This window comes from Rhagoletis zephyria, unplaced genomic scaffold, assembly GCF_001687245.7.
Source record: "Rhagoletis zephyria isolate East Lansing unplaced genomic scaffold, Rhagoletis_zephyria_1.1 Rzeph_scaffold_04341, whole genome shotgun sequence".
Lineage (NCBI taxonomy): Eukaryota > Metazoa > Arthropoda > Insecta > Diptera > Tephritidae > Rhagoletis > Rhagoletis zephyria.
Genome location: NW_016161424.1, coordinates 33,252 through 51,592, shown reverse-complemented (window position 1 = coordinate 51,592; position 18,341 = coordinate 33,252). Strand labels below are relative to the sequence as shown.

Here is an 18,341-nt window from a genome sequence, read left to right as displayed (position 1 = left end):
CTCGCCTGCAACTAACAACTCGCAGCTGATGTATTGCTAATCGTGCCAAGGAGTATGGGTATTTACGGAAAACTACGACCAATGCAACTCGTATGGCCTGACTGCAACACCTATGTATACTACCACCACTTCAAGTGCAGATGCAGTTTTTGTTTTTTATCCAACTGTGTTGGTTGCAAATGAAATGCAGTTTTTGTTTTTATTTCGATGAAACTTGTGTTGTTGTTGTAGTCGGCGTTGCTTTGCTCTTTGAATGCCTTAATTTCATTATGTAAAACACGCAACTGTTTCAGTATCGACGCCTTGAGCGCCATTGTACGAGTAAATTGGTTGGTTTCTTTGTGAATTGTGCGACTATGGTGTTGTTGTAACTAGGCATGGTTATTGTTGGGAATTCCTGCTGCTGCTGCTGCTGCTGCTACTTCTGCAATCTGTGAAACAAAGAGTAAGTTGGTGTGACACAGTGACTCGTAAAGTGATGCATAAAAACGGCATTGCAAAAAATTTGTGGTTACATACATAATTTAAAAAAACAGACGTGAAAACAACGATAAGACGGCTTAAGAATAACAAGGCTATTCAAAGCTTGTGCTCGAAGAGTTGTTGGGGCGCAAGTACCCGCTGTTAAGCAGAATTTGGTCCGTAGACTGGAAGCTGAGTGTACTTTGTCCAATCGACAGTAAGGGAGAGCCCGCCGTTCGCGCTGAGTGGTTAAATATGCGTACCATCACTTCGTAGGACTTGGGTTCCATTCCTGGTCTGAGCAACATCTAATTTAGAAAACGGTTTACTTCTTCTATAAAAACGAGTCTCATAAAATCCATTTGCTGTTCGAAGGGGTCGTAAAACTGTATTTCACTACATTTGTGTAACAACATCAAGAGACACACCACTGCAAATTTTGAGGAGAAGCTCGGCCAAACACTTAGATACTGCGTAAGCGCCAACATAAATATTATATTGCTTACAAGGTGCTGTCGACGATATGAAGCCCTTTACGAACCAACTGATTATACCTTATCAGTATGGCTTCAGACCTGGCACTGCAATCCTGGAGAAAACTCTAGATAAGCGAATCGCGGCACACACACAGTTTAAAAGAATTTCAGTTTATAACTAAAACTAAGTTTTTTATGCTCTTTGTTTAATGGTACGTTTTTACAACAAAGTCTTTCAAAATGCCCATTTTAAGTATTTAACTAAAGTCTTCTTTATAAATAGTTCCAGTGGGCCTTTGTATTTCTTATTCCGTTTTATTGGTGCCTAAAATAATGCTTAGTAAAGAATGCCTGAACCTACTAAAAGCGTCAAGTCTCGGTGCTGATTGTTAGCTTTTTTTCTAAGCTAATTTATGCTGCATCGATTTTGTTATGCTAAAATTTACTAGATTACATAGTCATGACTAAATGTGCGTACATAACTTAATTTTTTGCAGTGATTTTATGACAAGGCTGCAGTTTAGCAAGCTTTTGCCACACACACATCAACTCAGCTGTGATAAGCGTGAAAACAAATGCTTATATTGAAATATGTTAACTATGAAAAATATTTGACTGCTTCGCGCTTGGTTGATGTAACTAATTTTTTTTAGGATAGAATAGAAGTTGGGTATAATGCACTAATCACAATCTCACCACTATTTTTCCATTTGTTTACGTACATAGCAAGGTTGAGATAATTAAAGCAAGAAAACTGTGTCGTTACACTTCAATGCATAATTTACAATATATTAACATACAAAGCATGTCAGCAGAGTTAAATTTTGTGAAAATTCGCTCACAGAAAAGTATACATACATACATATGTGTATTTCGTTTTCCATGTTCACGCTTACATCCATATGTACATACATATATGATGCATTCGTATATATATTTTTTTGTCGTATTTGTAATTGCAATGCTGCGTTGTAATCAGTGTTGCCGTTTTAGCCATTTTCCGGCTAGATTTCGGGTCTCAAGAAAAACGAAAAATTCATATGAAATGACGTAAAAGATATGGAAAAGAAATTTGCCGCTCTGGCATATTTATTTCTTCAAGAAAATTTACAGCTACAGCAAAGCACTTTTTCACGCCACTTCAATATTACAAAGACTACCGATTGAAAGACCCCCTAGCATTGTTCTACATATATCTTAATCAAAAAATATTTATACGTCGCTCAACTTTTCCATGTATTTTATATGGAGGAAAAAACATTTTTCTTTGAAATGGTATGGAATTCTTGAAAATCAATATTTTTCGATCGAAAAACTCTGGTTCTCTTCAGGTGACTTCCAATAACAATACCCAATTATTTACCTAACCATTTTTTATTGGGGTTTTGACGTAAATAAAAAAAATTGTTGTCCTTGGGGGTCAGAGCATAAAAATTCCGACTTTACTTTTTCACATGCATTTTAGGACCACCCTAAATTAACCACCGCCAAATTAATCTGAGCTCAGAGTTATTTCAGTAAATAAATATCTTTTCTGGATCAATATCTAGCAATGATTTTAATATTTGAATGTCAATATATATGTAAATATAAGTTTAATTACTATGCATCTTAGAGCATATCAGATATATTTATATTTTTATCTATATTTAATTTTTCAGTAACTTCGACGCAAACATCTTAATTAGGCTTTAAGGTTGTCTGTTTTACAGTGGCACTAAAGCAGCATCGACCGCAGCTAATTGGCAATTTGTATTATTTGGTAAATAAAAGCACAAAAAATATAGTGACTTGCAAAGTTGAGCTAGCATAGAACATATTTGAATGTTTTATTTATGAAGAAACTAAATTGAAAAGTTTTCACTATTTTTTTATTATTTAATTAACCGACTTCAAAAAAGGAGGACGATTATCAATTCATCGGGATAACGATGAAACGTAAACGTAAACCGTTTTCGATTATTCTTTTCTCGTCGGAAAATTGGGGGGCCACAAGGGTAATCCCAAAATAATTTGGTTTAGTTCCGATCATTTGATCGTGAATAAAGTGCAAAAAATCAACGGTATTTTGTAGATACTCAAACTTCAAACTTGCCTTTTACTATACAACATATGTAAAATAGAATGGACTATAAAATGCGTAACGAAAAAAAATATATATATATAATAAACCGTGTAAAATTTTGATGAAAGTTTCTTGTTTTCTTTTTAACCTAGATTCATATATCCTTTTCTGTAGAATGAGCCACATTTTTATAAAAAAATAATTAAAATAAAATAATATTGCAAGAAATAGTCAAAACTTGATATGTCAGTGTCGTATAGTTATGATAAGGGTTATACTTTTACTTACTTTTAATTAAGTAAAAGGCTCCTGTAACTTTGAAAACCAATTATAAAAATTCTTATTGGTGTTCTTTTTATTCCCAAACAATCAAGGTGAGCTTGAAAATCCTTTCTCTCATGGAAGTAGGAATAGGGTGCAGACCTAGCCAGCCATATGGACGCAACTTTTAGATTCCCGAAAAACAAAATCTCAAGAATTAGCTGATCTTTGCCCCATGCAGTCCGTATAATATGCCCCAGTATTCATTTGTACAGTTTCAATGAATCAATTTTTGGACTCGCCAAATATCGAAACGGTTTTAGGGGTGTGTAAAAATAGTTCTGGTGAAACCTTCTTACTCCTCGGCATCAAATTAAATCTTTTTGGTCAACGAGTGAACTCTTAAGCGGACTTACCAAAACCCTTCCTCGAGTTGCCTAATATTTCAAACAGTCGAAAATACACTCTAAAAAGTGCATGTAAAACTACTACTGAAAAGTTATTATTTTTCAACTAGTATCTGCGGAAATATACGCACAACATGTTCAAGATTTGATTTTGAAAATGAGTTGTTTAAAATATGCACATAAATATACACATGAAAATTCTAAAATTACAAATATTTTCAAAGTAAAAAAATATTTTTTACAAATAATAAATTTTAAGATTACTTAATTTTAAACACTTTGTGTGTAAATTTTCTCTACGTGGCAAATTTGGTATGTAAAAGTAAAAAGACAGTGTTTAATTTTGCACACAATAGGAGAGGAAACTGGTTACCTCTTTTTATATGCGAAAATTTAAACAAAACATTTTGAGAGGAAATTTTAAACAGTTTATGTGTAAACTGTGGAATTGTGAACAATAAATGTTTAGAACTCAAAAAACAAATTTCAAACGTATTCTACGCCACACATATGATAATTAAAAGTAAACAAGTAATGTTTAATTTAATTAACAAAACAAAATATGCATTCATTAAGAGAGGAAACTGGTTACATAACTTAATATGCGCAAATTTAAACAAAATTTTTTTAGAGTGTATAATAATATAATGGGAGGGATAACAAATTTTAGCAACACAAGATTCCAGAGGCATCAAACTCTACAAAAAGGCTAACTCTTGCTCTTATAGTCTGGTAAGGATACCAGCTATTGCTGCGAGATTGTACAATTCATTCTCAAGCACTCGTTGAAATGCATTTCTAAAGCAGCAAAGCAAAAGGTATTAGGTGTTATTTAAAATCTAATTTCAATATACATATGTCTCTGTTACTAGAAAAAGCGGATATAAAAAAAAATTTGGCATTATCATTGTGGTTGTTGACACTTGCTTGGTTATGAGGTTATATCTTTTATTCACTTTACAACAATAAAATGCACTACAGAAAAATTATTGTCAACCATATAGCCTGATAACCAGGCAAGCGTGGACAACCACATTATTTAATTATTTGGCATTAAATTATTTATCACTAACTAATGTAAGCTATTGTCAAAAAACTTCTAAAGCAATACAAATATTTAACGTACACAGCGTTCGACAAAAGTAATTTTCCACTTACTCTATTTGTTCTTTATCTGTACCCCTACATTTAAAGTAGATCAGTTAAATGCTAATTTCGAACCTATTCAGTCAATTGAATTGTTTGCCATCGCACTTAAGAGGTTAATTGGCGGTAAACAAGTCACAAGCAAACATACATACATACGTACGTGCGCACAAATTTTTAATAAATGCATAAGTTTTTAGATTTTTATGCCATGTTTGACCTAAACTACTAAAGAAGCATTTGAAATTCAATTAATGTAGTGTCATGTCGTCTGTTTGATGAATGGCGAGCTCACAGCGGTTTTGAATGGACAAAAATGTCAATGCAAAGCAGAAGTTCATGATCTGTAGTGTTTGTCTTGGTAATGTGTATTTAAAGTATTTGAATAACACAAACAAGCCTCTTAGGCGACTGTATTAAATAAATAATTTCTGGTGCTAGTTTAGTTCGAAGGTTTTGAAATTCTGTTGAAATCGGAGAAGAAATGTAGTTTTCAGACCCAAAAGTCTATATTTTTGTTTTGGAAAATAAGTATTGATATAGAGATCCACTGAATAAATTGGATATGGTGAATTCATCTTTATATTTCAAAAATGGCGTTTGGAAAAGCTAATGCAGAGTTTCCACACATTGATGTGATAAAAATGTATGCCGCTAAAAAATGCCATGTGGGAGCAGTCACAACGGTTACTTTTATGTACGAATATTTTTTATACCCGAGCGCACTTGTACACAAGGGTATTATAACTTTGTTCACATAACGGTTGTTTGTTACAACCAAAACGAATCGAGATAGATATTGACAAATGTATACATAAATGCTCCGAATGAAAAGAGAAATCGATTAAGCCGTGTCTGTCCGTGTACACGATAACTCGAGAAAAAGTTGAGATACGTCAACAAAGTTTGGTAACCAAGCCTATCTCCGAATAACGGTATTTTCGAAATATGCATAAACTACGATATTTCCACAAATACTGGATAAAAATTGCTGAAAGTTGGTTTTAGAAGTAGAATTTTGGCATAAAATACGACAGTTATGAAGTTTTTAGAAAATGGGCATAGCACCGCCACTTATGATGAACTGTTATATCTGTGTAGTCGCTTCACCAATCCCCATTAAACTCGGTGCGAACATTGCTTAGAGCCTCACTAAGAAATCCGGTGAAAATTTTTAAAATCAGAAAAGAATCACGCCTACTTCCCAATTAGTACTATTTAAGTTAATTTACTCAAAATCGATATATGCAATGACCTCTTAGTAAAACATTATACTTATGGAAATTTATGGAAACTGGGCGTGGCACCGCCCACGTACACTTACATATGTGTATCTTGGTACCCGGTTTATTAATTGCCACCATACTCGGCACGTTTATCAACAAGGTTTGCCGCTACCATTCTAACCTAACGTAACCACACCTCCACTCAAACCAACAATTTCTTGCGTTTACTTTACGGCTTTGAAAATGTCGCATTCGAATCATTGATTCCAATGCCACCGAAGTAAAAAGAATACTCGGATTATACCTGATGATTTTTTTTACTCTTTCATTCCTATTTGCTGTGAGGAGCAACCGCTATATTCAACTTATTTTTATGCGGTAAGATAGATAAATAAAAAAAAAATTAACGGTATTATAAATTTAAAAAATTTATAAGTGGTCGCAAGTTGAACTACATACATAAATGTGATAATTAACTAACAAATCGAATTCTTCAATCAGTCGCTAATAGCATAAATAGCATTAATTATAACGTACAGTTGGTCTGTGGTTCAATAAACGACAATGAATCTAACAATACATATTATTAACATCGATATTTTGCTTAAGCATACATACCTATGCTAACCAATATAGCACATTACTTACATAATACATATAAATGCATAAGTATGTTGTGCGAGTTAATTAATTAGCATTGCAGATAGCGAGTGTAATAGTGCGAAAAAATACTAAAATAAAACCCATTTAATAAATGATACGTTTATTGAGATCGAAAAGCATTCAAACTCATCCAAAATACATATGTATGTATGTACATATCACGTATAAATATGTAGATGCATCCAGCACTCGATTTATAAATAAAAATAGCTGGAAGCATTCGTGCAATCATTCAATCATTTAGACATCGGCTTGTATTGTGCAAGTCTTTCACTTTTTATTTATTTATTTTTGTTTTTATTTTGATGTCCGCAGCATTGACTTTTACTGCTTTTGGGTAGTTGATTTAAGTTTGTGTGACTTTTCTTATGCATTCGCACGCCGACAACAACCGATTCATAATACATATTCATAATCACTAGGTTGAGTAGTCCTAAAACATTTGTCTCGTTAACACCTCAACTGTCAAAATGTTATTGTGGTTTACATTGTTGCTTTGCCATTTCTTACTTTGTAACAATTTTTTTTACAACAATTACGTATGTATGTTAAAACAAATAGTTTTACCGTACGTTTGTAATGTTGTAATTAAGATATCTTCCGTTTATTTAACATATGTATTTTGGTTTGTACAGCAGTTAAATTTTTTCTAAGCAACATCTTATGTAGTAAAACAATTATATTTCATATGGAAATTTTCTGCAATTTTTCCAAATACTGGCAGTCAGTAATTTACAATTTAATAAATTATTTTGAAGATTTTTTTAATTTAAAAAATATCATTTATTGGCGAGTCAAAAATGTTGCGCCCTTTTTTATGTCACGAAATATTTCAAGAAAAATAAAAGTAAAACACACCACTAAAGAGCAAATTTTTCTTCAGCGAACTCTCCGATAGAAAGCGATTTATAGCTGATTAAAATTTCTTTAAATATTATCGGGGACATATACAATACTCACTAACATACCGTTATCTTAACACATAAAGCCCTTACTAACTTTTTATCGAAATTCAGCTGTGTACAAAGTCGTTAGATTACTCAGGAGATTACCCCCGGAGATGCGTAACCAAACTGCAACTCAAATTGCACAAACTATTGGTACGGTGCTAGTAGTTCCTCGACGAACCGGACGTCAACAAAATCAGGACAATTGCACTGGCAATGCTGAAGAATATTACCACAGCTTGATTTAAGATTTATGGAAGTTTTCTGTACTAACTGCTCTCCAATATACAAAACGTAATTACAACGAAATTAATGAAGAAGAGTTGAACAAAACCGTTGATGTCTTGCGCGAAGTATTGCCGAACGATGTTCCTGAATTCTTTGAAGAGTTAAAATGTGGATGAGCTACCAACGATTGTTATCCACTTGTCTCGTATCAAATTTGTTTTTGGTTTCAGGTTTTATTCAGAAGTTCCTTCAACGCACAGACCAAAAACGTTTATTGTAGCTTAGGACAATTGCGATAGGCAATTTCATGATTTCTTCGAATTGTTTTTCAACCCTGCCACTTCTAGTTGCATCGAGCGAATGATCATTTTTAACTTTAAGAAGATTGACAACCTTTCTACGCAACACGACTGGAGAAGAGCGATTGAAAGCATTGTATTGTAATCTTATTTAAATACACTTAATTAATAAATAAGTACTCAGAAAAAATGTATATAAGTGTTTTAGTTCTAAGCAAAATAACAGGATATGTTCGAATTTATATTACATACACTGCATCCTTTGCTTTTTGTAAGTAAAAGTATTTGTAAATATCTAATAATAATAATAATAATAGATTGGCGCTTACACATATGTTAGTGTTTGGCCGAGCTTCTCCTCCGATTTGTGGCGTGCGCCTTGATGTTGTCACACAAAGCGGAGGGACCTACAGTTTTACGCCGACTCCGAACGGCGATTGTATTTTTATGAGAAGCTGTTTTTCATGGCAGAAATACACTCGGAGGTTTGCCATTGCCTGCCGAGGGACGACCGCTGTTAAGAAAAAACCTTTTTTCTATATTTTTGCGATGTTGCTTTGACCAGGGTTTGAACCCAGGCATTGTGGAGTGGAAGCGCGCACTGCTTACCACTACACCACAGCGGCCGACTTTGTATCTATTCACTAAAAAAAACTTTGCTTATAAAAAACGAATCAATTAAGATATATGCATGTATGTATGTATGTTTGTACATAAATAAACTCACCTTAAGCGTATTCGAAAACTTCCCAGCTCTAGCGATAGCCGTACCAAATGTAGATGGTGCAATCGCAATTGACGAGGACTCACGCACAAATAAATTACACATTGCAAACAAAAGCAACGGTAATAAGGTCAGTAGACGTGTGCGCACCATTATTATTATTATTATTTATTTTTTTATTTTATTGTGAACAGAAAATTTCAATTTCACTGTTGAACTTTTGTATGTAGATATTTTGTAAATATTTGTATTTTTTTAAGTATCACTTAACTTTATCGATTACATTTGTATTTGTTTTATTGGTGATTGTTTTTATTGTATTTTAATACTCGTAGTGTATAATGGCAATGAATCTGAAAGGCTAGTCTATATGTAAATAAAAAAAAAAGTAATAAAATTCAATCAAATATTGAAGTAGATTTAAGGAAATGCTGTAGATTGACATCTGTTGTGCTATGTAGATATTTATTTATGCACTTTTGTACATAAGGGGTGTCAATATAAGTGCATACTTAAAGGTTTGCGCGTTTAGCTTCCGCGCCCTTTTTTTTGATAGTTTAGCTTTCATTCCGAGACAATTTTAAAATCTTATATTACTGGATTATTCCAATCGATTGATTCTTCAAGCACACTTGTTTTTTTTTTATTCATGTAAATTGTCGTTTCAGTTGTTTAAAATTGATCACTTATGTAGTTTCGAATTCAATTTAGTAAACCCGATTTATTTTTATGATTTTAATAGAACTAAAAATTAAAAAGTGACACCCGTCGGCGCCTTGGTCATAAAAGGTTAGAAAATTTTGTGTCTTACAAAAATGTGGGAAGTCATATATTATACTTATTTGCCCTAATTATTTTTGTTTTTGTGATTTATGGCCCTTATAACAATAATATTCAACAATTTTTTCGAGCTTGAGGCCGTTTTCAATGTAAATTTTTGCGGAAAATATAAATTGTTTTCGTTGTCCGCAAACATTTTCATTAAAAACCGCCTCAAGCTCAACAAAATTGTTGAATCTATTAGTTTTGACCAGAAAAGCAGGTATTTAGAGCATAGTCCATTGCCAAGATGGAACGGGCGCAGCCGACGGCTTCTCTGAAATTAATTTTAAATCTTCACCGGTTGTATGTAGTTCCGTCAGGGTAAATGCGATCAAGCCTTGGAAAGACCTCCGCCGATCAATGTACAAAATTAGATTTTAGCACTCTTGCACTCTGTTTATACAACAATCTATCGATTATAATCCCAGAGGGGAACGTATGCGAAGGTGCTGCAGGCCTAGGCTCGGGGTCGACGGCTGTCTATAGAGCTTTTAGCGTATTACTATAAATTCTGACAGCCCAGCTGCTGGGCTAAGAGACATTCCGGAAAATGGATGGCGGACAAGTTTGCGGGAAAATTCGTGTAGAGCGATTTAAAGCTCTCACTCATCTTGACCGCTTGGGATAGGCAACCAACAGTTTTTGTCGCAGTTTCTGTGACGAGGAAGAAGAAGAGAGCATCGAACACTATCTCTGTCACTGTCCCACGCCAGCCAGGACAAGCAAACAATTTTTCGACATGCAATTTTTACGTTCTTTAGCCGACCTGAAACCAGCGAACATTCTCGACTTTTTGTGCTATATGAAGAGCACTCAGTGGATCAATTTCTAGGGGAGGAAAGAAATAAATGCCTTCCCTGATCTTACCGCTCATTGTGTGGTTAAGTAAACTGGAGAAAAAAGCCCCCTTTCCACTCACATCCGCACAAGTTGAGTGAGTGAGGGACAAAAATTTGAAAGAAGCAGCCATAAACGTCCCGGGGCCTGTTTTCGGCTTGGTGTCAACGTCGCATAACTGTGGGACGTCGATAAGAGACTTAAACAGCTAATTTGACTGCTAAGCGGCTTTAAGGGCCTTGGGCTCGCTCTCTTTCGATTGCGTATCATTATTACCAAGCTCGCAGGGATCTTAACGATGAACAGATGACTCGCATGTCAGCTCAGCTGGAGCTGGTCGAAAACCAAGACATGTAGAACCGTAAGATCTTATTGAGCTCACAATTGTGTAACTCACAATTATGGTTGATGTCTCAATAGAGCAAACTTCGACTTGAACTTGGGGCTGATGATATATGAAAATCTGTGCAAACATAATAATAATCAGGTTAGAACATGCAACTAAATATTAGACGTATACATCTGTTCTTACATTTCGTAACTCATTATTATAACCCTCGGCTTAAAAATGAAAAATACGAATTTTGCTATTGGTCATCGATAGATGTCCGCTATGCAAAACGCTTTTGGTGATATTCAACGAAAGGCCTTCAGTACAAAAAATTTTAGTAATTTGCGCTTAATTGCCAGCAGCACCCAGTCAGTTTAAACATCAGCGTAATTACTGCCAAAATAAGAATTTAAATACAGCAAATCTTCTTTTTAAATAACACTTCTGAATTTTATTACCGCATTTTGAGATTTCATTTCGACAATGTTTGATGAAGAAAAATACGTATGTATGCATGTATGTATTTGCCCTACAATAAATGTAAAAATAAAGAAGTTTCATTTAGATTTTGCAATTACTTGATTGCGATTTTCTCAACGTCATAAAATTGTATGAGCGACCTTCTTTATAACTAAATAACAAAGGAAGTCATTTTCTTAGTTTCCAAGTTAACGCGTAATAGTGCTATGTAGTTATTGAAGATGTTCTGCTTGGTATTTTAACAAGGTTTTCACGTCAAATTATAAATGTGACTTTTGCAACAGAAAGGGTATTGTTTTTTTTTTTAAGTTTTTCTTGCTTTAATATCAATAAAACAGGTTTAGGATGTCAGTAAGAGGAAGGTCTTCCAGCAAGCGAACATAATGGAAGTAACTATAATTTCCTGTAATACAAAATGTGTAACTTTTAATGAGGCTTTGCCCAAAAAAATAACCGAAATAAAACACTTAAGATTTACTACATTAAAATTAATGAATTCTTCAAGAATAAAAAGGGTATACTATAACCTTTGTTAGTTATAGTGGTTTGTAAGGCGCAATTAATTGAGTCAGTTACATATGTACGTACGCATGGGTGAGACTTGGCAATTGGCATTGAGTGCACTCGAAATATGTACATATTTAGTATGTAGTAACTATGCAGGTGCATAACAAACATGTGTCGAAACAAAAGACTTCCGACACGAACTTGTGTCAGTACATCCACTTGCCATGATGCATTCGCTGCAATGGGAGGTGTTACGAAAACACCGAAATATTATTTGCTTAATTAGGAAATGTATTTGGGACACAAATTTAAAGAATCTTAAAGTGGTTAAGTTTTACAAATACTTCAAGATTTTTTTTTTTTTTGTGATTTTATAGTTGAGTGACTTTGATGAGTTTGACTGCGCAGTTTGTGGCTGGAAATTTATTATATTAACTTTCCTGTCACACAGGCGCACAATTTTACTTGCACACATTNAATTCTATACATCCATTTGCTTATTTGCTTTTTTGTATAGTTTCAGGCAGGCTCTTCCTAAACTATGTATTTGTCAATGTTATTGTGGCTTATTAACATTTTATTTTTAATATTTTTATTGAGCTTTGTACCACGATTGTTTATTAGGATGTGGTGGTCTCTGAAATAGCTGCTATAACTTCTACCGCTTAGACTTTGTTGCTTTTTCAATTTTGCCTTATAAACAATCGTGGTACAAAGCTCAATAAAACTATTCATTTTTTTTACTTCGTTCATTCATATCTATCTATTTAGGCATCTCTAAATATCTAGGTTTTTCACTTGAATATTTAAACATCTCTGAATGTCTAAGTTAATATACATATGTATGTATAGCTTCCAAACAGGCACCTAAATATGTACAAAGATAATTAAGTATGCCCATCACTGGTATCAACCTATAAAAAAAATGTGTTAAAGCAACCGCATTTTAATTCGCGTTTTTTAGAAATTTTCTAAAATTATATTAGCATTTATTGGCCAGTCTTGGTTGCAATAACCACAAATATTTACCCAAATTTGATTTAGCTAAACCTACGAGCATTATCTGCCCACAGCTGCTCGTTCACAAAATACTGTTATATAATTATCGATTTCTTTCTCTTCGTATTTGACAACAAAATTTACACTTTGAAGTGAATGCGAGGGAAGGCTTTGTGTAAATAGTATTTACATATACATACATACATACTTCAAAGTAGATGAGATCATTCAGCAGAAAAGCAACCAGCTTCTTCCACTTTTTGTAGCAAATTGATACTCATCGATGACCAGCGCTTGTACAAATGCACTTTCTACGCGGTCGAATGAACAAAATGNTACATACATACATACTTCAAAGTAGATGAGATCATTCAGCAGAAAAGCAACCAGCTACTTCCATTTTTTGTAGCAAATTGATACTCATCGATGACCAGCGCTTGTATCAGTGCACTTTCTACGCGGTCGAATGAACAAAATGTTTTTTTTTTTGCTCAATTGAATAATTTTGTAAACTATATTTTGAGGTTGGCATACGTAAATATGTATTTCGCTAGGCATTTTTGTATGCACTTACCAAAATGTATATCTACTGACCATACTGGCTTGGTTTTAAGGGCTCTTCGTATTTTTCTTTGTTATAAAGGTTCATTTCGTTTTTAGTTTTGTCATTTTAGTTGCGATTTTTTCAATTATAGCTATGCCATTTTTTGCCAACTCTGCTCAGCATTACATAAATTGTATCCATCACCGGTCGCAAAAGTTGCGCTTCATTTATTGCATTTCTGCCATTTCTTCGATGAGCTAAGCAGCAACGCCACATCATCGGTGAATGGGAAAGTGTAACGGAAAATCGAGTTCGTTGCTTAAGTCTTTTGTCTGGGCTAAGGGGCTATAAGATTGCGCTGCAAGCAAGCAATTGCAGCCTAATAGGGAGGATCGGCTATACATATGTGCAGCGCGGGAATACTGGCATCAACGAAATCACTAATACGCGCTGCGAGGCGCGTACTCATTGCTTTTGTAAATAATTCATTTGCTTTTAAATAAATTAAAGTACAAAATCAACTCGTTAAATGTAATAAATTATAAAGTTAAGTGGTGTTGAGCACACATACAAGTATGCATGTAGTACATACATATATGCACATCTCATAAACCAGCTGCGCTCGCCTTCCCCATGAACTCTAATACCGTTGCGGTGTCGCAGTGCAACATTGAAGCTAGTTTTTTAAACAAGATCTTTTAACGCAATGCATGCTGCAGCAAAAACACAAGCGCTAAAATACTATATATACTACATAAGTATCTCTGATAACAACAAATTACAAAAATAAACAACTAGCACACAATAACAGTCACATATGTATGTACATACAAAACGTAACCAGGAAGATGACGAAAGCAGTGAAAAAGAAGAAAAGGAAAAAATTTAAAGAGATCCGACAGATCCGTTTATGACTTCACGAGTGTTTGAGTCAGTGTGTATAGCTACATAAATATGTAGGTACTTGTAATCGGCTGTGGTGTAACAACTGGTCAGTGGGTGTGCGCACAAAAACCTGCCCAAAAAACAGCTGGACCACCGTTGTACACTGGGGTATTAGGTGCGCTTTTATGCTTCAAAAAAATTATGGTACAATTTTTCTTTTAAATTATATGCTAACAAATTCAAGTTTTTTTTTTTTGTTGCATTGGTTTGCTCGCAGTTGAAAGTCGCCATTTTTATTATTTTTCAAAGTGAATGTTTGTCATAAAAAATTGTTTCTTGCCAACATGTTTTAATTGATCCTTCAACTTCAGGTAATTTTTCCTTGTGTTTCAACTATAAAAGATTTGTATGCTATAGATGCAATGATTAGGAAAGGAGTTAAAGTCGAACAAAATATATTTGGCATATCAACTCTGCATGGTTAGATTAGATTTTTCTAATGCTTGCTTCATTTGGCTAATAAACTGCCAGTTAAAAAATAGCTGATAAAAGAGGAATTGGGCAAGAAGTTTGTATTTATAAAACACTTAAAATCCAGAATTCGGAGAGAATTGAGGAAGAAATTGGTTTAGTTATTGATGAACCAAAGACAAGATTCGATAGAAACACTGTTGGACTTTTTTTTTAAATGCAAAACCAACAGCATTAATAACAACTATTGATCGAAAATATTTCAATTTTATTTTATATTATTTCTAATTCTATTTTCTCGAGCAAAAGGAAATGACCGCACAATAATTTTCAAACGGACGTGGCATATCGGACATGACAGGTTTTTCTCGCAATCAATATTTTTACTAATAATACGTATGCATATATGAAATTTAATTTTTTATTTAATTTTTTCAGTTCTTCTCTCCGCCGTTTCGCGTTTTCCTAACTTCTTTTCGCCATCTGAATACGAAATTTAAAATTATAAAGTCGTTTGAAACCATTTACTTGCATTTTCGGTTTACATTTTCCTGGAAACACCCATATTTAAATAGACAAAAAAAAATGTTTTTTTTTAATTTCATCAAAGATTCCACGATTTTTGGGTCTGGCTTCTACATGTTAAATTTTAGTTTCTCCTACGCTAAAAATAAGGGAGAAAATTAATTTTTTGATCAAAGTTTGCTTTTGTAAAAACTAGAGCAATTTTAGGAATTTTTCTCGAAAAATCACTAATTTTTATATTTTTTTATTTTATAATTTTACTCTAAATAACGATTAGAAAAGTTTTTGCTGGATATCAGAGTACTTTTTAATTTAAGATTTACAATAACATATAAATGTAAAATAACAAGAAATTAATGTCTAAAAGTGAATATTTTTCGTATTTCTCATACTTATCGACGTAATTCAGACAAAGCGAACTTTAAGAACTAAAAATTAAAATTCAAGTGTTTTTTAATGTTTGGGATGAGAATCTAGCATGAGAACAGAAACCCAAAGAAAAAAGATTTTCTTTTTTAACCGGTGTTATCAAATAACTGTTTATTCTTAATCAAACCTGTTTTAACTAAAATTAAAAGAAACAAGCTTTTAAGAGAACAAAACCCCACTGTGCGCTGGCCAACTTCAATGGTGACCAATGAGCAGCTACGCGATTCACAACACTTTCGTTGAAAGTGTAAGTCTCTCCATGGCATTGCTATTCGTAGTGCCAGAGACATACTCTTTCATTTACTTTCGATTTAGCAGCTGCTCTTGAGCCATTTTCGGCTGATCAAGCAACTATCTTAACAGCTGAGTGGTAAAAAAGAAGTTGAAAATTTTATAGATTTCAATTAGGCACCGTTGCCAGTTACATATCGTTACAATACAATATCGTTGGCAGTAACATTTATCAAACTGTCTTCATTTGCGTATAAAGAAAATGTGTTATTAATCTGCTATTGGTGAGATGAAAAAAAACACATTGCGACAGTTAAAAAATTAAAAAAAAAAATAATGATGAGTTTAATGGTACAGTTAAAGTCACTGAGTATTAGAGGCAGTAATATCCATAGATTACACTGAGCGATACTCCAAAGTACTTGGGCGGTGACGTTATTTTTCTTGTAGGTATTGTCGACTAAAACAAGAACCGAAATATGAGATTTGCCGCACCACCGGACCATTGCGCATTTAAAAGCCTATAACTAAGTTGACTATAAACCTATGTTCAGTTTCCTAAAAAGAAGAAACTTAGGCCTTTGGAATATACACTTGTGGCCACGCAAACCTTACCACCACTAAAAAAAAATCAGTAGAATTTTGTAAATAAAAAACCATTAATATAGTTTGAAGCGTTACAAAAACTGTATGCATAAAAGTTTTAAACTTTGTACAAAATTTAGGAAATGTCCACCAACTTTTAACTTAACTTTTTTAGAATCAAAACTTTTACGAATATTTCGGATACTGGTTTAATAGCCCATTTAACTTTAGTGTAATAATGTGCAAGTTTTAAGCGACTAAAAATTCTCAATGATTTTTGAAATTTTTTTTTTTCCAACTCACGCATGCTTTTTATATAGGAAAAAATGCGCCACAACGTATAGAAACAAATTCTCAACCAGAACCAGAACCATAATTTTAAATGGCTATTCAACTGCTGAAATTTTCCTAACAATTTTGATTAAAAAGTTGGAAATTTTGATAAATTCTTCTAATATCTTGTTTATATCAACACCTAAAGCACTTTGATCCATTTCGCTGTGATTCAAAACGGAAGCATAAACCAACTTTCAATACGTTCAGAAATTCGAAAGTGTATTGACTCGAATTTGTTTTCAAATCGTTTTTTTTTTTTATTTCTCACATCGGTTAGAAAACAGGTATAAGCATATCACTCATTTGACGCGAAGTGAAAAAAGGTTGATTTTCTTAATACAGCTCGTTTTAAATTTGAATTACTATTATAACAAATGTGAATTCTGGTTCGCTTCCATTTCGGTACACCGCGCAAATTAATTATTTAAAAAATATCGAATAAACACACTTTTAACAAATTTTGTTTACTTTTGAATACGGTTTCAGCGAGTGCGCTATAATGACACAGGTATAAATGTTTGAAAGAAATATATGTGTTGAGGCAAATCAGCTTTTTGTTAATGCAGTTCTTGCGTAGGTATAAACAAGGTAAAAATTTTGTAAAAGAATTTGAAAATTTTATTTACAAGCTTTGGTTAAATTCGGAATCAACAATTCAAAATTGGTCTAGAACGGCGATGGCCACCATCTTGCCCGCGGGCAAAGCTCTTTTAAGCTTTCTATACATTTTGCATAAATTTGGCAAATTTGTCCCACAATTCTGATAATTTAACAAAGAAATGACAGCTTTCTCTACTTCTTTGAAGTGATTCCATCTCATCGACCTCAAGGACGCTGCGACATGACGGATCAGAAAAGTTCCGTAGCCTTACTGAGGGAATTCCATGTGGACAATGACCTGTGAGCACCACACAACAGCGAGAGCCGTGGCTTTGCTAGCGTAAGGAGCTCTTTCGACCGTTCCTAGGTCAAAAGGATTCTACAATTCCACATGTCTTAGTTTTCCGTCCAACAGTGAACCACATGGCGTCAGACGTGCTCGGCGATAACTTTTCAATAGTACTTTTTTTGCCAAGCCATCAGTCACAAAGTTTCCCCGCAATGTCGCTGTGGTCCGGAATCGAACGAAGCCTAATACATAAGTCCCCCGACTCGATTCACTGAGTGCATTCAAATGCACCACCATTGCATTCGGGGTCTTGACAGCCAATTGGCTATCGAGTATATGCTTACCTCCTTAACTGTTGTCACACTCTTCAGTAAAAGTTGGTTGGTTGGTATAAACGTCGCCTGAGCACTATCTAAGGACCCAATAAGCGCTAAGATAAGCTTTTTCTGAGATCCCTGATATTAACTTTCTTTATGATTCGCAGTTTCGTCAAACTGCTTAGATTTGTCAACGAATCTGTTTGGCCAATGTCCCGTTGGGGGATTAAAAATCGTATATACGAGAAA

The 18,341-nt window shown here is 33.8% G+C and overlaps 1 long non-coding RNA gene across 1 annotated transcript; it reads right to left on the bottom strand.

The window, feature by feature from the left end:
* Positions 1–5,798: 5,798 nt before the first annotated feature.
* On the bottom strand, positions 5,799–16,838 carry LOC108370603 (uncharacterized). The gene is made up of 3 exons (XR_001848654.1): positions 16,718–16,838; positions 6,235–6,239; positions 5,799–5,808 (listed from the first exon to the last, which is right to left on the bottom strand). It is a non-coding gene; the product is annotated as an uncharacterized LOC108370603 (long non-coding RNA).
* Positions 16,839–18,341: the final 1,503 nt, after the last annotated feature.